At 43.7% G+C, this 16,384-nt stretch overlaps 34 non-coding genes across 34 annotated transcripts; all 34 read right to left on the bottom strand.

Annotated features, from left to right (window-relative positions):
• Positions 1-11: 11 nt before the first annotated feature.
• On the bottom strand, positions 12-84 carry TRNAV-UAC (transfer RNA valine (anticodon UAC)). The gene has a single exon. It is a non-coding gene; the product is annotated as a tRNA-Val (tRNA).
• Positions 85-353: 269 nt separating this feature from the next.
• On the bottom strand, positions 354-426 carry TRNAV-UAC (transfer RNA valine (anticodon UAC)). Its single transcript has one exon. It is a non-coding gene; the product is annotated as a tRNA-Val (tRNA).
• Positions 427-1,037: 611 nt separating this feature from the next.
• On the bottom strand, positions 1,038-1,110 carry TRNAV-UAC (transfer RNA valine (anticodon UAC)). Its single transcript has one exon. It is a non-coding gene; the product is annotated as a tRNA-Val (tRNA).
• A 269-nt stretch (positions 1,111-1,379) lies between these two features.
• On the bottom strand, positions 1,380-1,452 carry TRNAV-UAC (transfer RNA valine (anticodon UAC)). The gene has a single exon. It is a non-coding gene; the product is annotated as a tRNA-Val (tRNA).
• Positions 1,453-2,397: 945 nt separating this feature from the next.
• On the bottom strand, positions 2,398-2,470 carry TRNAV-UAC (transfer RNA valine (anticodon UAC)). Its single transcript has one exon. It is a non-coding gene; the product is annotated as a tRNA-Val (tRNA).
• Positions 2,471-2,731: 261 nt separating this feature from the next.
• On the bottom strand, positions 2,732-2,804 carry TRNAV-UAC (transfer RNA valine (anticodon UAC)). Its single transcript has one exon. It is a non-coding gene; the product is annotated as a tRNA-Val (tRNA).
• A 268-nt stretch (positions 2,805-3,072) lies between these two features.
• On the bottom strand, positions 3,073-3,145 carry TRNAV-UAC (transfer RNA valine (anticodon UAC)). The gene has a single exon. It is a non-coding gene; the product is annotated as a tRNA-Val (tRNA).
• A 261-nt stretch (positions 3,146-3,406) lies between these two features.
• On the bottom strand, positions 3,407-3,479 carry TRNAV-UAC (transfer RNA valine (anticodon UAC)). The gene has a single exon. It is a non-coding gene; the product is annotated as a tRNA-Val (tRNA).
• Positions 3,480-5,262: 1,783 nt separating this feature from the next.
• On the bottom strand, positions 5,263-5,335 carry TRNAV-CAC (transfer RNA valine (anticodon CAC)). The gene has a single exon. It is a non-coding gene; the product is annotated as a tRNA-Val (tRNA).
• A 659-nt stretch (positions 5,336-5,994) lies between these two features.
• Positions 5,995-6,067, bottom strand: TRNAV-CAC (transfer RNA valine (anticodon CAC)). Its single transcript has one exon. It is a non-coding gene; the product is annotated as a tRNA-Val (tRNA).
• Positions 6,068-6,324: 257 nt separating this feature from the next.
• On the bottom strand, positions 6,325-6,397 carry TRNAV-CAC (transfer RNA valine (anticodon CAC)). Its single transcript has one exon. It is a non-coding gene; the product is annotated as a tRNA-Val (tRNA).
• Positions 6,398-6,819: 422 nt separating this feature from the next.
• Positions 6,820-6,892, bottom strand: TRNAV-CAC (transfer RNA valine (anticodon CAC)). The gene has a single exon. It is a non-coding gene; the product is annotated as a tRNA-Val (tRNA).
• Positions 6,893-7,153: 261 nt separating this feature from the next.
• On the bottom strand, positions 7,154-7,226 carry TRNAV-CAC (transfer RNA valine (anticodon CAC)). The gene has a single exon. It is a non-coding gene; the product is annotated as a tRNA-Val (tRNA).
• Positions 7,227-7,316: 90 nt separating this feature from the next.
• On the bottom strand, positions 7,317-7,389 carry TRNAV-CAC (transfer RNA valine (anticodon CAC)). Its single transcript has one exon. It is a non-coding gene; the product is annotated as a tRNA-Val (tRNA).
• Positions 7,390-7,646: 257 nt separating this feature from the next.
• Positions 7,647-7,719, bottom strand: TRNAV-CAC (transfer RNA valine (anticodon CAC)). The gene has a single exon. It is a non-coding gene; the product is annotated as a tRNA-Val (tRNA).
• Positions 7,720-8,141: 422 nt separating this feature from the next.
• TRNAV-CAC (transfer RNA valine (anticodon CAC)) lies at positions 8,142-8,214 on the bottom strand. The gene has a single exon. It is a non-coding gene; the product is annotated as a tRNA-Val (tRNA).
• Positions 8,215-8,475: 261 nt separating this feature from the next.
• TRNAV-CAC (transfer RNA valine (anticodon CAC)) lies at positions 8,476-8,548 on the bottom strand. The gene has a single exon. It is a non-coding gene; the product is annotated as a tRNA-Val (tRNA).
• Positions 8,549-8,638: 90 nt separating this feature from the next.
• Positions 8,639-8,711, bottom strand: TRNAV-CAC (transfer RNA valine (anticodon CAC)). Its single transcript has one exon. It is a non-coding gene; the product is annotated as a tRNA-Val (tRNA).
• A 254-nt stretch (positions 8,712-8,965) lies between these two features.
• TRNAV-CAC (transfer RNA valine (anticodon CAC)) lies at positions 8,966-9,038 on the bottom strand. Its single transcript has one exon. It is a non-coding gene; the product is annotated as a tRNA-Val (tRNA).
• Positions 9,039-9,453: 415 nt separating this feature from the next.
• Positions 9,454-9,526, bottom strand: TRNAV-CAC (transfer RNA valine (anticodon CAC)). The gene has a single exon. It is a non-coding gene; the product is annotated as a tRNA-Val (tRNA).
• Positions 9,527-10,342: 816 nt separating this feature from the next.
• Positions 10,343-10,415, bottom strand: TRNAV-CAC (transfer RNA valine (anticodon CAC)). The gene has a single exon. It is a non-coding gene; the product is annotated as a tRNA-Val (tRNA).
• Positions 10,416-11,490: 1,075 nt separating this feature from the next.
• TRNAV-CAC (transfer RNA valine (anticodon CAC)) lies at positions 11,491-11,563 on the bottom strand. Its single transcript has one exon. It is a non-coding gene; the product is annotated as a tRNA-Val (tRNA).
• An 816-nt stretch (positions 11,564-12,379) lies between these two features.
• TRNAV-CAC (transfer RNA valine (anticodon CAC)) lies at positions 12,380-12,452 on the bottom strand. Its single transcript has one exon. It is a non-coding gene; the product is annotated as a tRNA-Val (tRNA).
• A 257-nt stretch (positions 12,453-12,709) lies between these two features.
• On the bottom strand, positions 12,710-12,782 carry TRNAV-CAC (transfer RNA valine (anticodon CAC)). Its single transcript has one exon. It is a non-coding gene; the product is annotated as a tRNA-Val (tRNA).
• A 258-nt stretch (positions 12,783-13,040) lies between these two features.
• On the bottom strand, positions 13,041-13,113 carry TRNAV-CAC (transfer RNA valine (anticodon CAC)). Its single transcript has one exon. It is a non-coding gene; the product is annotated as a tRNA-Val (tRNA).
• A 90-nt stretch (positions 13,114-13,203) lies between these two features.
• Positions 13,204-13,276, bottom strand: TRNAV-CAC (transfer RNA valine (anticodon CAC)). The gene has a single exon. It is a non-coding gene; the product is annotated as a tRNA-Val (tRNA).
• A 415-nt stretch (positions 13,277-13,691) lies between these two features.
• Positions 13,692-13,764, bottom strand: TRNAV-CAC (transfer RNA valine (anticodon CAC)). The gene has a single exon. It is a non-coding gene; the product is annotated as a tRNA-Val (tRNA).
• A 90-nt stretch (positions 13,765-13,854) lies between these two features.
• On the bottom strand, positions 13,855-13,927 carry TRNAV-CAC (transfer RNA valine (anticodon CAC)). The gene has a single exon. It is a non-coding gene; the product is annotated as a tRNA-Val (tRNA).
• Positions 13,928-14,181: 254 nt separating this feature from the next.
• TRNAV-CAC (transfer RNA valine (anticodon CAC)) lies at positions 14,182-14,254 on the bottom strand. Its single transcript has one exon. It is a non-coding gene; the product is annotated as a tRNA-Val (tRNA).
• Positions 14,255-14,344: 90 nt separating this feature from the next.
• On the bottom strand, positions 14,345-14,417 carry TRNAV-CAC (transfer RNA valine (anticodon CAC)). Its single transcript has one exon. It is a non-coding gene; the product is annotated as a tRNA-Val (tRNA).
• Positions 14,418-14,910: 493 nt separating this feature from the next.
• TRNAV-CAC (transfer RNA valine (anticodon CAC)) lies at positions 14,911-14,983 on the bottom strand. Its single transcript has one exon. It is a non-coding gene; the product is annotated as a tRNA-Val (tRNA).
• A 257-nt stretch (positions 14,984-15,240) lies between these two features.
• TRNAV-CAC (transfer RNA valine (anticodon CAC)) lies at positions 15,241-15,313 on the bottom strand. The gene has a single exon. It is a non-coding gene; the product is annotated as a tRNA-Val (tRNA).
• Positions 15,314-15,735: 422 nt separating this feature from the next.
• Positions 15,736-15,808, bottom strand: TRNAV-CAC (transfer RNA valine (anticodon CAC)). The gene has a single exon. It is a non-coding gene; the product is annotated as a tRNA-Val (tRNA).
• A 422-nt stretch (positions 15,809-16,230) lies between these two features.
• TRNAV-CAC (transfer RNA valine (anticodon CAC)) lies at positions 16,231-16,303 on the bottom strand. The gene has a single exon. It is a non-coding gene; the product is annotated as a tRNA-Val (tRNA).
• Positions 16,304-16,384: the final 81 nt, after the last annotated feature.

The following is a 16,384-nucleotide window of genomic DNA, read 5'->3' as shown; positions in this document are numbered from 1 at the left end:
AAAAAATTCCATGTTTCTGCCCTGTCTCGAACAGGGGACCTTTCGCATGTAAGGCGAACGTGATAACCACTACACTACAGAAACTTGGATATTGATTGTTCCGCAACCCACAACCCGCAAGCCATGCAGAAACGAATTGAGAAAAATAATCCAGCCAATTAGTGCCAACAAAAAAAATTCCATGTTTCTGCCCTGTCTCGAACAGGGGACCTTTCGCGTGTTAGGCGAACGTGATAACCACTACACTACAGAAACTTGGATATTGATTGTTCCGCAACCCACAACCCGCAAGCCATGCAGAAACGAATTGAGAAAAAGAATACAGCCAATTAGTGGCAACCAAAAAAATACCATGTTTCTGCCCTGTCTCGAACAGGGGACCTTTCGCGTGTAAGGCGAACGTGATAACCACTACACTACAGAAACTTGGATATTGATTGTCCCGCAACCCACAACCCGCAAGCCATGCAGAAACGAATTGAGAAAAATAATCCAGCCAATTAGTGGCAACAAAAAAAATTCCATGTTTCTGCCCTGTCTCGAACAGGGGACCTTTCGCGTGTTAGGCGAACGTGATAACCACTACACTACAGAAACTTGGATATTGATTGTTCCGCAACCCACAACCCGCAAGCCATGCAGAAACGAATTGAGAAAAATAATCCAGCCAAATAGCGGCAACAAAAAAAATTCCATGTTTCTGCCCTGTCTCGAACAGGGGACCTTTCGCGTGTTAGGCGAACGTGATAACCACTACACTACAGAAACTTGGATATTGATTGTTCCGCAACCCAAAACCCGCAAGCCATGCAGAAACGAATTGAGAAAAATAATCCAGCCAATTAGTGCCAACAAAAAAAATTCCATGTTTCTGCCCTGTCTCGAACACGGGACCTTTCGCGTGTTAGGCGAACGTGATAACCACTACACTACAGAAACTTGGATATTGATTGTTCCGCAACCCACAACCCACAAGCCATGCAGAAACGAATTGAGAAAAAGAATCCAGCCAATTAGTGGCAACATAAAAAATTCCATGTTTCTGCCCTGTCTCGAACAGGGGACCTTTCGCATGTAAGGCGAACGTGATAACCACTACACTACAGAAACTTGGATATTGATTGTTCCGCAACCCACAACCCGCAAGCCATGCAGAAACGAATTGAGAAAAATAATCCAGCCAATTAGTGCCAACAAAAAAAATTCCATGTTTCTGCCCTGTCTCGAACAGGGGACCTTTCGCGTGTTAGGCGAACGTGATAACCACTACACTACAGAAACTTGGATATTGATTGTTCCGCAACCCACAACCCGCAAGCCATGCAGAAACGAATTGAGAAAAAGAATACAGCCAATTAGTGGCAACCAAAAAAATACCATGTTTCTGCCCTGTCTCGAACAGGGGACCTTTCGCGTGTAAGGCGAACGTGATAACCACTACACTACAGAAACTTGGATATTGATTGTCCCGCAACCCACAACCCGCAAGCCATGCAGAAACGAATTGAGAAAAATAATCCAGCCAATTAGTGGCAACAAAAAAAATTCCATGTTTCTGCCCTGTCTCGAACAGGGGACCTTTCGCGTGTTAGGCGAACGTGATAACCACTACACTACAGAAACTTGGATATTGATTGTTCCGCAACCCACAACCCGCAAGCCATGCAGAAACGAATTGAGAAAAATAATCCAGCCAAATAGCGGCAACAAAAAAAATTCCATGTTTCTGCCCTGTCTCGAACAGGGGACCTTTCGCGTGTTAGGCGAACGTGATAACCACTACACTACAGAAACTTCCCCTTGATACAAAAACCCACCATTGCAGAAACCAAAGTTTGACAAATTTAAAGGCTTTCTTTGTGTTAAAAAGAACACATAGTTCCTTGTTTCTGCCCAGTTTCGAACAGGAGACCTTTCGCGTGTGAGGCGAACGTGATAACCACTACACTACAGAAACTTGGATATTGATTGTTCCGCAACCCACAACCCGCAAGCCATGCAGAAACGAATTGAGAAAAATAATTCAGCCAATTAGTGCCAACAAAAAAAATTCCATGTTTCTGCCCTGTCTCGAACAGGGGACCTTTCGCGTGTTAGGCGAACGTGATAACCACTACACTACAGAAACTTGGATATTGATTGTTCTGCAACCCACAACCCGCAAGCCATGCAGAAACGAATTGAGAAAAAGAATCCAGCCAATTAGTGGCAACAAAAAAAATTCCATGTTTCTGCCCTGTCTCGAACAGGGGACCTTTCGCGTGTTAGGCGAACGTGATAACCACTACACTACAGAAACTTGGATATCGATTGTTCCGCAACCCACAACCCGCAAGCCATGCAGAAACGAATTGAGAAAAATAATCCAGCCAAATAGCGGCAACAAAAAAAATTCCATGTTTCTGCCCTGTCTCGAACAGGGGACCTTTCGCGTGTAAGGCAAACGTGATAACCACTACACTACAGAAACTTCCCGTTGATACAAAAACCCACCATTGCAGAAACCAAAGTTTGACAAATTTAAAGGCTTTCTTTGTGTTAAAAGGAACACATAGTTCCTTGTTTCTGCTCAGTTTCGAACAGGGGACCTTTCGCGTGTGAGGCAAACGTGATAACCACTACACTACAGAAACTTGGATATTGATTGTTCCGCAACCCACAACCCGCAAGCCATGCAGAAACGAATTGAGAAAAAGAATCCAGCCAATTAGTGGCAACATAAAAAATTCCATGTTTCTGCCCTGTCTCGAACAGGGGACCTTTCGCATGTAAGGCGAACGTGATAACCACTACATTACAGAAACTTGGATATTGATTGTTCCGCAACCCACAACCCGCAAGCCATGCAGAAACGAATTGAGAAAAATAATCCAGCCAATTAGTGCCAACAAAAAAATTCCATGTTTCTGCCCTGTCTCGAACAGGGGACCTTTCGCGTGTTAGGCGAACGTGATAACCACTACACTACAGAAACTTGGATATTGATTGTTCCGCAACCCACAACCCGCAAGCCATGCAGAAACGAATTGAGAAAAATAATCCAGCCAAATAGCGGCAACAAAAAAAATTCCATGTTTCTGCCCTGTCTCGAACAGGGGACCTTTCGCGTGTAAGGCAAACGTGATAACCACTACACTACAGAAACTTCCCGTTGATACAAAAACCCACCATTGCAGAAACCAAAGTTTGACAAATTTAAAGGCTTTCTTTGTGTTAAAAGGAACACATAGTTCCTTGTTTCTGCTCAGTTTCGAACAGGGGACCTTTCGCGTGTGAGGCAAACGTGATAACCACTACACTACAGAAACTTGGATATTGATTGTTCCGCAACCCACAACCCGCAAGCCATGCAGAAACGAATTGAGAAAAAGAATCCAGCCAATTAGTGGCAACATAAAAAATTCCATGTTTCTGCCCTGTCTCGAACAGGGGACCTTTCGCATGTAAGGCGAACGTGATAACCACTACATTACAGAAACTTGGATATTGATTGTTCCGCAACCCACAACCCGCAAGCCATGCAGAAACGAATTGAGAAAAATAATCCAGCCAATTAGTGCCAACAAAAAAATTCCATGTTTCTGCCCTGTCTCGAACAGGGGACCTTTCGCGTGTTAGGCGAACGTGATAACCACTACACTACACAAACTTGGATATTGATTGTTCCGCAACCCACAACCCTTAAGCCATGCAGAAACGAATTGAGAAAAAGAATCCAGCCAATCAGTGCCAACAAAAAAAATTCCATGTTTCTGCCCTGTCTCGAACACGGGACCTTTCGCGTGTTAGGCGAACGTGATAACCACTACACTACAGAAACTTGGATATTGATTGTTCCGCAACCCACAACCCACAAGCCATGCAGAAACGAATTGAGAAAAAGAATCCAGCCAATTAGTGGCAACATAAAAAATTCCATGTTTCTGCCCTGTCTCGAACAGGGGACCTTTCGCGTGTTAGGCGAACGTGATAACCACTACACTGCAGAAACTTCCCCTTGATACAAAAACCCACCATTGCAGAAACCAAAGTTTGACAAATTGAAAGGCTTTCTTTGTGTTAAAAGGAAGACATAGTTCCATGTTTCTGCCCTGTCTCGAACAGGGGACCTTTCGCGTGTTAGGCAAACGTGATAACCACTACACTACAGAAACTTCCCCTTGATACGAAAACCCACCATTGCAGAAACCAAAGTTTGACAAATTTAAAGGCTTTCTTTGTGTTAAAAGGAACACATAGTTCCTTGTTTCTGCCCAGTTTCGAACAGGAGACCTTTCGCGTGTGAGGCGAACGTGATAACCACTACACTACAGAAACTTGGATATTGATTGTTCCGCAACCCACAACCCGCAAGCCATGCAGAAACGAATTGAGAAAAATAATCCAGCCAATTAGTGCCAACAAAAAAAATTCCATGTTTCTGCCCTGTCTCGAACAGGGGACCTTTCGCGTGTTAGGCGAACGTGATAACCACTACACTACAGAAACTTGGATATTGATTGTTCTGCAACCCACAACCCGCAAGCCATGCAGAAACGAATTGAGAAAAAGAATCCAGCCAATTAGTGGCAACAAAAAAAATTCCATGTTTCTGCCCTGTCTCGAACAGGGGACCTTTCGCGTGTTAGGCGAACGTGATAACCACTACACTACAGAAACTTGGATATTGATTGTTCCGCAACCCACAACCCGCAAGCCATGCAGAAACGAATTGAGAAAAAGAATCCAGGCAATTAGTGCCAACAAAAAAAATTCCATGTTTTTGCCCTGTCTCGAACAGGGGACCTTTCGCGTGTTAGGCGAACGTGATAACCACTACACTACAGAAACTTGGATATTGACTGTTCCGCAACCCGCAACCCGCAAGCCATGCAGAAACGAATTGAGAAAAATAATCCAGCCAAATAGCGGCAACAAAAAAAATTCCATGTTTCTGCCCTGTCTCGAACAGGGGACCTTTCGCGTGTTAGGCGAACGTGATAACCACTACACTACAGAAACTTGGATATTGATTGTTCCGCAACCCACAACCCGCAAGCCATGCAGAAACGAATTGAGAAATATAATCCAGCCAATTAGCGGCAACAAAAAAAATTGCATGTTTCTGCCCTGTCTCGAACAGGGGACCTTTCGCGTGTTAGGCGAACGTGATAACCACTAAACTACAGAAACTTCCCCTTGATACAAAAACCCACCATTGCAGAAACCAAAGTTTGACAAATTTAAAGGCTTTCTTTGTGTTAAAAGGAAGACATAGTTCCTTGTTTCTGCCCAGTTTCGAACAGGGGACCTTTCGCGTGTGAGGCGAACGTGATAACCACTACACTACAGAAACTTCCCCTTGATACAAAAACCCACCATTGCAGAAACCAAAGTTTGACAAATTTAAAGGCTTTCTTTGTGTTAAAAGGAAGACATAGTTCCTTGTTTCTGCCCAGTTTCGAACAGGGGACCTTTCGCGTGTGAGGCGAACGTGATAACCACTACACAAAACAAATTGCATGTTTCTGCCCTGTCTCGAACAGGGGACCTTTCGCGTGTTAGGCGAACGTGATAACCACTACACTACAGAAACTTCCCCTTGATACAAAAACCCACCATTGCAGAAACCAAAGTTTGACAAATTTAAAGGCTTTCTTTGTGTTAAAAGGAGACATAGTTCCTTGTTTCTACCCAGTTTCGAACAGGGGACCTTTCGCGTGTGAGGCGAACGTGATAACCACTACACTACAGAAACTTGGATATTGATTGTTCCGCAACCCACAACCCGCAAGCCATGCAGAAACGAATTGAGAAATATAATCCAGCCAATTAGCGCCAACAAAAATTGCATGTTTTTGCCCTGTCTCGAACAGGGGACCTTTCGCGTGTTAGGCGAACGTGATAACCACTACACTACAGAAACTTCCCCTTGATACAAAAACCCACCATTGCAGAAACCAAAGTTTGACAAATTTAAAGGCTTTCTTTGTGTTAAAAGGAGACATAGTTCCTTGTTTCTGCCCAGTTTCGAACAGGGGACCTTTCGCGTGTGAGGCGAACGTGATAACCACTACACTACAGAAACTTGGATATTGATTGTTCCGCAACCCACAACCCGCAAGCCATGCAGAAACGAATTGAGAAATATAATCCAGCCAATTAGCGCCAACAAAAATTGCATGTTTTTGCCCTGTCTCGAACAGGGGACCTTTCGCGTGTTAGGCGAACGTGATAACCACTACACTACAGAAACTTCCCCTTGATACAAAAACCCACCATTGCAGAAACCAAAGTTTGACAAATTTAAAGGCTTTCTTTGTGTTAAAAGGAGACATAGTTCCTTGTTTCTGCCCAGTTTCGAACAGGGGACCTTTCGCGTGTGAGGCGAACGTGATAACCACTACACTACAGAAACTTGGATATTGATTGTTCCGCAACCCACAACCCGCAAGCCATGCAGAAACGAATTGAGAAATATAATCCAGCCAATTAGCGCCAACAAAAATTGCATGTTTTTGCCCTGTCTCGAACAGGGGACCTTTCGCGTGTTAGGCGAACGTGATAACCACTACACTACAGAAACTTCCCCTTGATACAAAAACCCACCATTGCAGAAACCAAAGTTTGACAAATTTAAAGGCTTTCTTTGTGTTAAAAGGAAGACACAGTTCCTTGTTTCTGCCCAGTTTCGAACAGGGGACCTTTCACGTGTGAGGCAAATGTGATAACCACTACACTACAGAAACTTGGATATTGATTGTTCTGCAACCCGCAAGCCATGCAGAAACGAATTGAGAAATATAATCCAGCCAATTAGCGGCAACAAAAAAAATTGCATGTTTCTGCCCTGTCTCGAACAGGGGACCTTTCGCGTGTGAGGCGAACGTGATAACCACTACACTACAGAAACTTGGATATTGATTGTTCCGCAACCCACAACCCGCAAGCCATGCAGAAACGAATTGAGAAATATAATCCAGCCAATTAGCGCCAACAAAAAAAATTGCATGTTTTTGCCCTGTCTCGAACAGGGGACCTTTCGCGTGTTAGGCGAACGTGATAACCACTACACTACAGAAACTTCCCCTTGATACAAAAACCCACCATTGCAGAAACCAAAGTTTGCCACATTTAAAGGCTTTCTTTGTGTTAAAAGGAAGACACAGTTCCTTGTTTCTGCCCAGTTTCGAACAGGGGACCTTTCGCGTGTGAGGCGAACGTGATAACCACTACACTACAGAAACTTCCCCTTGATACAAAAACCCACCATTGCAGAAACCAAAGTTTGACAAATTTAAAGGCTTTCTTTGTGTTAAAAGGAAGACACAGTTCCTTGTTTCTGCCCAGTTTCGAACAGGGGACCTTTCGCGTGTGAGGCGAACGTGATAACCACTACACTACAGAAACTTGGATATTGATTGTTCCGCAACCCACAACCCGCAAGCCATGCAGAAACGAATTGAGAAATATAATCCAGCCAATTAGCGCCAACAAAAATTGCATGTTTTTGCCCTGTCTCGAACAGGGGACCTTTCGCGTGTTAGGCGAACGTGATAACCACTACACTACAGAAACTTCCCCTTGATACAAAAACCCACCATTGCAGAAACCAAAGTTTGACAAATTTAAAGGCTTTCTTTGTGTTAAAAGGAGACATAGTTCCTTGTTTCTGCCCAGTTTCGAACAGGGGACCTTTCGCGTGTGAGGCGAACGTGATAACCACTACACTACAGAAACTTGGATATTGATTGTTCCGCAACCCACAACCCGCAAGCCATGCAGAAACGAATTGAGAAATATAATCCAGCCAATTAGCGCCAACAAAAATTGCATGTTTTTGCCCTGTCTCGAACAGGGGACCTTTCGCGTGTTAGGCGAACGTGATAACCACTACACTACAGAAACTTCCCCTTGATACAAAAACCCACCATTGCAGAAACCAAAGTTTGACAAATTTAAAGGCTTTCTTTGTGTTAAAAGGAAGACACAGTTCCTTGTTTCTGCCCAGTTTCGAACAGGGGACCTTTCACGTGTGAGGCAAATGTGATAACCACTACACTACAGAAACTTGGATATTGATTGTTCTGCAACCCGCAAGCCATGCAGAAACGAATTGAGAAATATAATCCAGCCAATTAGCGGCAACAAAAAAAATTGCATGTTTCTGCCCTGTCTCGAACAGGGGACCTTTCGCGTGTGAGGCGAACGTGATAACCACTACACTACAGAAACTTGGATATTGATTGTTCCGCAACCCACAACCCGCAAGCCATGCAGAAACGAATTGAGAAATATAATCCAGCCAATTAGCGCCAACAAAAAAAATTGCATGTTTTTGCCCTGTCTCGAACAGGGGACCTTTCGCGTGTTAGGCGAACGTGATAACCACTACACTACAGAAACTTCCCCTTGATACAAAAACCCACCATTGCAGAAACCAAAGTTTGCCACATTTAAAGGCTTTCTTTGTGTTAAAAGGAAGACACAGTTCCTTGTTTCTGCCCAGTTTCGAACAGGGGACCTTTCGCGTGTGAGGCGAACGTGATAACCACTACACTACAGAAACTTCCCCTTGATACAAAAACCCACCATTGCAGAAACCAAAGTTTGACAAATTTAAAGGCTTTCTTTGTGTTAAAAGGAAGACACAGTTCCTTGTTTCTGCCCAGTTTCGAACAGGGGACCTTTCGCGTGTGAGGCGAACGTGATAACCACTACACTACAGAAACTTGGATATTGATTGTTCTGCAACCCGCAAGCCATGCAGAAACGAATTGAGAAATATAATCCAGCCAATTAGCGCCAACAAAAAAAATTGCATGTTTTTGCCCTGTCTCGAACAGGGGACCTTTCGCGTGTTAGGCGAACGTGATAACCACTACACTACAGAAACTTCCCCTTGATACAAAAACCCACCATTGCAGAAACCAAAGTTTGACAAATTTAAAGGATTTCTTTGTGTTAAAAGGAAGACATAGTTCCTTGTTTCTGCCCAGTTTCGAACAGGGGACCTTTCGCGTGTGAGGCGAACGTGATAACCACTACACTACAGAAACTTCCCCTTGATACAAAAACCCACCATTGCAGAAACCAAAGTTTGACAAATTTAAAGGCTTTCTTTGTGTTAAAAGGAAGACACAGTTCCTTGTTTCTGCCCAGTTTCGAACAGGGGACCTTTCGCGTGTTAGGCGAACGTGATAACCACTACACTACAGAAACTTCCCCTTGATACAAAAACCCACCATTGCAGAAACCAAAGTTTGACAAATTTAAAGGCTTTCTTTGTGTTAAAAGGAGACATAGTTCCTTGTTTCTGCCCAGTTTCGAACAGGGGACGTTTCGCGTGTGAGGCGAACGTGATAACCACTACACTACAGAAACTTCCCCTTGATACAAAAACCCACCATTGCAGAAACCAAAGTTTGACAAATTTAAAGGATTTCTTTGTGTTAAAAGGAAGACATAGTTCCTTGTTTCTGCCCAGTTTCGAACAGGGGACCTTTCGCGTGTGAGGCGAACGTGATAACCACTACACTACAGAAACTTCCCCTTGATACAAAAACCCACCATTGCAGAAACCAAAGTTTGACAAATTTAAAGGCTTTCTTTGTGTTAAAAGGAGACATAGTTCCTAGTTTCTGCCCTGTCTCGAACAGGGGACCTTTCGCGTGTTAGGCGAACGTGATAACCACTACACTACAGAAACTTCCCCTTGATACAAAAACCCACCATTGCAGAAACCAAAGTTTGACAAATTTAAAGGCTTTCTTTGTGTTAAAAGGAGACATAGTTCCTTGTTTCTGCCCAGTTTCGAACAGGGGACGTTTCGCGTGTGAGGCGAACGTGATAACCACTACACTACAGAATCTTGGATATTGATTGTTCTGCAACCCGCAAGCCATGCAGAAACGAATTGAGAAATATAATCCAGCCAATTAGCGCCAACAAAAAAAATTGTGTGTTTCTGCCCTGTCTCGAACAGGGGACCTTTCGCGTGTTAGGCGAACGTGATAACCACTAAACTACAGAAACTTCCCCTTGATACAAAAACCCACCATTGCAGAAACCAAAGTTTGACAAATTTAAAGGCTTTCTTTGTGTTAAAAGGAGACATAGTTCCTTGTTTCTGCCCAGTTTCGAACAGGGGACCTTTCGCGTGTGAGGCGAACGTGATAACCACTACACAAAACAAATTGCATGTTTCTGCCCTGTCTCGAACAGGGGACCTTTCGCGTGTTAGGCGAACGTGATAACCACTACACTACAGAAACTTCCCCTTGATACAAAAACCCACCATTGCAGAAACCAAAGTTTGACAAATTTAAAGGCTTTCTTTGTGTTAAAAGGAGACATAGTTCCTTGTTTCTGCCCAGTTTCGAACAGGGGACCTTTCGCGTGTGAGGCGAACGTGATAACCACTACACTACAGAAACTTGGATATTGATTGTTCCGCAACCCACAACCCGCAAGCCATGCAGAAACGAATTGAGAAATATAATCCAGCCAATTAGCGCCAACAAAAATTGCATGTTTTTGCCCTGTCTCGAACAGGGGACCTTTCGCGTGTTAGGCGAACGTGATAACCACTACACTACAGAAACTTCCCCTTGATACAAAAACCCACCATTGCAGAAACCAAAGTTTGACAAATTTAAAGGCTTTCTTTGTGTTAAAAGGAGACATAGTTCCTTGTCTCTGCCCAGTTTCGAACAGGGGACCTTTCGCGTGTGAGGCGAACGTGATAACCACTACACTACAGAAACTTGGATATTGATTGTTCCGCAACCCACAACCCGCAAGCCATGCAGAAACGAATTGAGAAATATAATCCAGCCAATTAGCGCCAACAAAAATTGCATGTTTTTGCCCTGTCTCGAACAGGGGACCTTTCGCGTGTTAGGCGAACGTGATAACCACTACACTACAGAAACTTCCCCTTGATACAAAAACCCACCATTGCAGAAACCAAAGTTTGACAAATTTAAAGGCTTTCTTTGTGTTAAAAGGAGACATAGTTCCTTATTTCTGCCCAGTTTCGAACAGAGGACCTTTCGCGTGTGAGGCGAACGTGATAACCACTACACTACAGAAACTTCCCCTTGATACAAAAACCCACCATTGCAGAAACCAAAGTTTGACAAATTTAAAGGCTTTCTTTGTGTTAAAAGGAAGACACAGTTCCTTGTTTCTGCCCAGTTTCGAACAGGGGACCTTTCGCGTGTTAGGCGAACGTGATAACCACTACACTACAGAAACTTCCCCTTGATACAAAAACCCACCATTGCAGAAACCAAAGTTTGACAAATTTAAAGGCTTTCTTTGTGTTAAAAGGAGACATAGTTCCTTGTTTCTGCCCAGTTTCGAACAGGGGACGTTTCGCGTGTGAGGCGAACGTGATAACCACTACACTACAGAAACTTCCCCTTGATACAAAAACCCACCATTGCAGAAACCAAAGTTTGACAAATTTAAAGGATTTCTTTGTGTTAAAAGGAAGACATAGTTCCTTGTTTCTGCCCAGTTTCGAACAGGGGACCTTTCGCGTGTGAGGCGAACGTGATAACCACTACACTACAGAAACTTCCCCTTGATACAAAAACCCACCATTGCAGAAACCAAAGTTTGACAAATTTAAAGGCTTTCTTTGTGTTAAAAGGAGACATAGTTCCTAGTTTCTGCCCTGTCTCGAACAGGGGACCTTTCGCGTGTTAGGCGAACGTGATAACCACTACACTACAGAAACTTCCCCTTGATACAAAAACCCACCATTGCAGAAACCAAAGTTTGACAAATTTAAAGGCTTTCTTTGTGTTAAAAGGAGACATAGTTCCTTGTTTCTGCCCAGTTTCGAACAGGGGACGTTTCGCGTGTGAGGCGAACGTGATAACCACTACACTACAGAATCTTGGATATTGATTGTTCTGCAACCCGCAAGCCATGCAGAAACGAATTGAGAAATATAATCCAGCCAATTAGCGCCAACAAAAAAAATTGTGTGTTTCTGCCCTGTCTCGAACAGGGGACCTTTCGCGTGTTAGGCGAACGTGATAACCACTAAACTACAGAAACTTCCCCTTGATACAAAAACCCACCATTGCAGAAACCAAAGTTTGACAAATTTAAAGGCTTTCTTTGTGTTAAAAGGAGACATAGTTCCTTGTTTCTGCCCAGTTTCGAACAGGGGACCTTTCGCGTGTGAGGCGAACGTGATAACCACTACACAAAACAAATTGCATGTTTCTGCCCTGTCTCGAACAGGGGACCTTTCGCGTGTTAGGCGAACGTGATAACCACTACACTACAGAAACTTCCCCTTGATACAAAAACCCACCATTGCAGAAACCAAAGTTTGACAAATTTAAAGGCTTTCTTTGTGTTAAAAGGAGACATAGTTCCTTGTTTCTGCCCAGTTTCGAACAGGGGACCTTTCGCGTGTGAGGCGAACGTGATAACCACTACACTACAGAAACTTGGATATTGATTGTTCCGCAACCCACAACCCGCAAGCCATGCAGAAACGAATTGAGAAATATAATCCAGCCAATTAGCGCCAACAAAAATTGCATGTTTTTGCCCTGTCTCGAACAGGGGACCTTTCGCGTGTTAGGCGAACGTGATAACCACTACACTACAGAAACTTCCCCTTGATACAAAAACCCACCATTGCAGAAACCAAAGTTTGACAAATTTAAAGGCTTTCTTTGTGTTAAAAGGAGACATAGTTCCTTGTTTCTGCCCAGTTTCGAACAGGGGACCTTTCGCGTGTGAGGCGAACGTGATAACCACTACACTACAGAAACTTGGATATTGATTGTTCCGCAACCCACAACCCGCAAGCCATGCAGAAACGAATTGAGAAATATAATCCAGCCAATTAGCGCCAACAAAAATTGCATGTTTTTGCCCTGTCTCGAACAGGGGACCTTTCGCGTGTTAGGCGAACGTGATAACCACTACACTACAGAAACTTCCCCTTGATACAAAAACCCACCATTGCAGAAACCAAAGTTTGCCACATTTAAAGGCTTTCTTTGTGTTAAAAGGAAGACACAGTTCCTTGTTTCTGCCCAGTTTCGAACAGGGGACCTTTCGCGTGTGAGGCGAACGTGATAACCACTACACTACAGAAACTTCCCCTTGATACAAAAACCCACCATTGCAGAAACCAAAGTTTGACAAATTTAAAGGCTTTCTTTGTGTTAAAAGGAAGACACAGTTCCTTGTTTCTGCCCAGTTTCGAACAGGGGACCTTTCGCGTGTGAGGCGAACGTGATAACCACTACACTACAGAAACTTGGATATTGATTGTTCTGCAACCCGCAAGCCATGCAGAAACGAATTGAGAAATATAATCCAGCCAATTAGCGCCAACAAAAAAAATTGCATGTTTTTGCCCTGTCTCGAACAGGGGACCTTTCGCGTGTGAGGCGAACTTGATAACCACTACACTACAGAAACTTGGATATTGATTGTTCTGCAACCCGCAAGCCATGCAGAAACGAATTGAGAAATATAATCCAGCCAATTAGCGCCAACAAAAATTGCATGTTTTTGCCCTGTCTCGAACAGGGGACCTTTCGCGTGTTAGGCGAACGTGATAACCACTACACTACAGAAACTTCCCCTTGATACAAAAACCCACCATTGCAGAAACCAAAGTTTGCCACATTTAAAGGCTTTCTTTGTGTTAAAAGGAAGACACAGTTCCTTGTTTCTGCCCAGTTTCGAACAGGGGACCTTTCGCGTGTGAGGCGAACGTGATAACCACTACACTACAGAAACTTCCCCTTGATACAAAAACCCACCATTGCAGAAACCAAAGTTTGACAAATTTAAAGGCTTTCTTTGTGTTAAAAGGAAGACACAGTTCCTTGTTTCTGCCCAGTTTCGAACAGGGGACCTTTCGCGTGTGAGGCGAACGTGATAACCACTACACTACAGAAACTTGGATATTGATTGTTCTGCAACCCGCAAGCCATGCAGAAACGAATTGAGAAATATAATCCAGCCAATTAGCGCCAACAAAAAAAATTGCATGTTTCTGCCCTGTCTCGAACAGGGGACCTTTCGCGTGTTAGGCGAACGTGATAACCACTACACTACAGAAACTTCCCCTTGATACAAAAACCCACCATTGCAGAAACCAAAGTTTGACAAATTTAAAGGATTTCTTTGTGTTAAAAGGAAGACATAGTTCCTTGTTTCTGCCCAGTTTCGAACAGGGGACCTTTCGCGTGTGAGGCGAACGTGATAACCACTACACTACAGAAACTTCCCCTTGATACAAAAACCCACCATTGCAGAAACCAAAGTTTGACAAATTTAAAGGCTTTCTTTGTGTTAAAAGGAAGACACAGTTCCTTGTTTCTGCCCAGTTTCGAACAGGGGACCTTTCGCGTGTGAGGCGAACGTGATAACCACTACACTACAGAAACTTGGATATTGATTGTTCTGCAACCCGCAAGCCATGCAGAAACGAATTGAGAAATATAATCCAGCCAATTAGCGCCAACAAAAAAAATTGCGTGTTTCTGCCCTGTCTCGAACAGGGGACCTTTCGCGTGTTAGGCGAACGTGATAACCACTAAACTACAGAAACTTCCCCTTGATACAAAAACCCACCATTGCAGAAACCAAAGTTTGACAAATTTAAAGGCTTTCTTTGTGTTAAAAGGAAGACATAGTTCCTTGTTTCTGCCCAGTTTCGAACAGGGGACCTTTCGCGTGTGAGGCGAACGTGATAACCACTACACAAAACAAATTGCATGTTTCTGCCCTGTCTCGAACAGGGGACCTTTCGCGTGTTAGGCGAACGTGATAACCACTACACTACAGAAACTTCCCCTTGATACAAAAACCCACCATTGCAGAAACCAAAGTTTGACAAATTTAAAGGCTTTCTTTGTGTTAAAAGGAGACATAGTTCCTTGTTTCTGCCCAGTTTCGAACAGGGGACCTTTCGCGTGTGAGGCGAACGTGATAACCACTACACTACAGAAACTTGGATATTGATTGTTCCGCAACCCACAACCCGCAAGCCATGCAGAAACGAATTGAGAAATATAATCCAGCCAATTAGCGCCAACAAAAATTGCATGTTTTTGCCCTGTCTCGAACAGGGGACCTTTCGCGTGTTAGGCGAACGTGATAACCACTACACTACAGAAACTTCCCCTTGATACAAAAACCCACCATTGCAGAAACCAAAGTTTGACAAATTTAAAGGCTTTCTTTGTGTTAAAAGGAGACATAGTTCCTTGTTTCTGCCCAGTTTCGAACAGGGGACCTTTCGCGTGTGAGGCGAACGTGATAACCACTACACTACAGAAACTTGGATATTGATTGTTCCGCAACCCACAACCCGCAAGCCATGCAGAAACGAATTGAGAAATATAATCCAGCCAATTAGCGCCAACAAAAATTGCATGTTTTTGCCCTGTCTCGAACAGGGGACCTTTCGCGTGTTAGGCGAACGTGATAACCACTACACTACAGAAACTTCCCCTTGATACAAAAACCCACCATTGCAGAAACCAAAGTTTGACAAATTTAAAGGCTTTCTTTGTGTTAAAAGGAAGACACAGTTCCTTGTTTCTGCCCAGTTTCGAACAGGGGACCTTTCACGTGTGAGGCAAATGTGATAACCACTACACTACAGAAACTTGGATATTGATTGTTCTGCAACCCGCAAGCCATGCAGAAACGAATTGAGAAATATAATCCAGCCAATTAGCGGCAACAAAAAAAATTGCATGTTTCTGCCCTGTCTCGAACAGGGGACCTTTCGCGTGTGAGGCGAACGTGATAACCACTACACTACAGAAACTTGGATATTGATTGTTCCGCAACCCACAACCCGCAAGCCATGCAGAAACGAATTGAGAAATATAATCCAGCCAATTAGCGCCAACAAAAATTGCATGTTTTTGCCCTGTCTCGAACAGGGGACCTTTCGCGTGTTAGGCGAACGTGATAACCACTACACTACAGAAACTTCCCCTTGATACAAAAACCCACCATTGCAGAAACCAAAGTTTGACAAATTTAAAGGCTTTCTTTGTGTTAAAAGGAAGACACAGTTCCTTGTTTCTGCCCAGTTTCGAACAGGGGACCTTTCACGTGTGAGGCAAATGTGATAACCACTACACTACAGAAACTTGGATATTGATTGTTCTGCAACCCGCAAGCCATGCAGAAACGAATTGAGAAATATAATCCAGCCAATTAGCGGCAACAAAAAAAATTGCATGTTTCTGCCCTGTCTCGAACAGGGGACCTTTCGCGTGTGAGGCGAACGTGATAACCACTACACTACAGAAACTTGGATATTGATTGTTCCGCAACCCACAACCCGCAAGCCATGCAGAAACGAATTGAGAAATATAATCCAGCCAATTAGCGC

Source organism: Rhinoderma darwinii, chromosome 4, assembly GCF_050947455.1.
Source record: "Rhinoderma darwinii isolate aRhiDar2 chromosome 4, aRhiDar2.hap1, whole genome shotgun sequence".
Lineage (NCBI taxonomy): Eukaryota > Metazoa > Chordata > Amphibia > Anura > Rhinodermatidae > Rhinoderma > Rhinoderma darwinii.
This window is presented reverse-complemented; position numbering and strand designations above follow the sequence as displayed.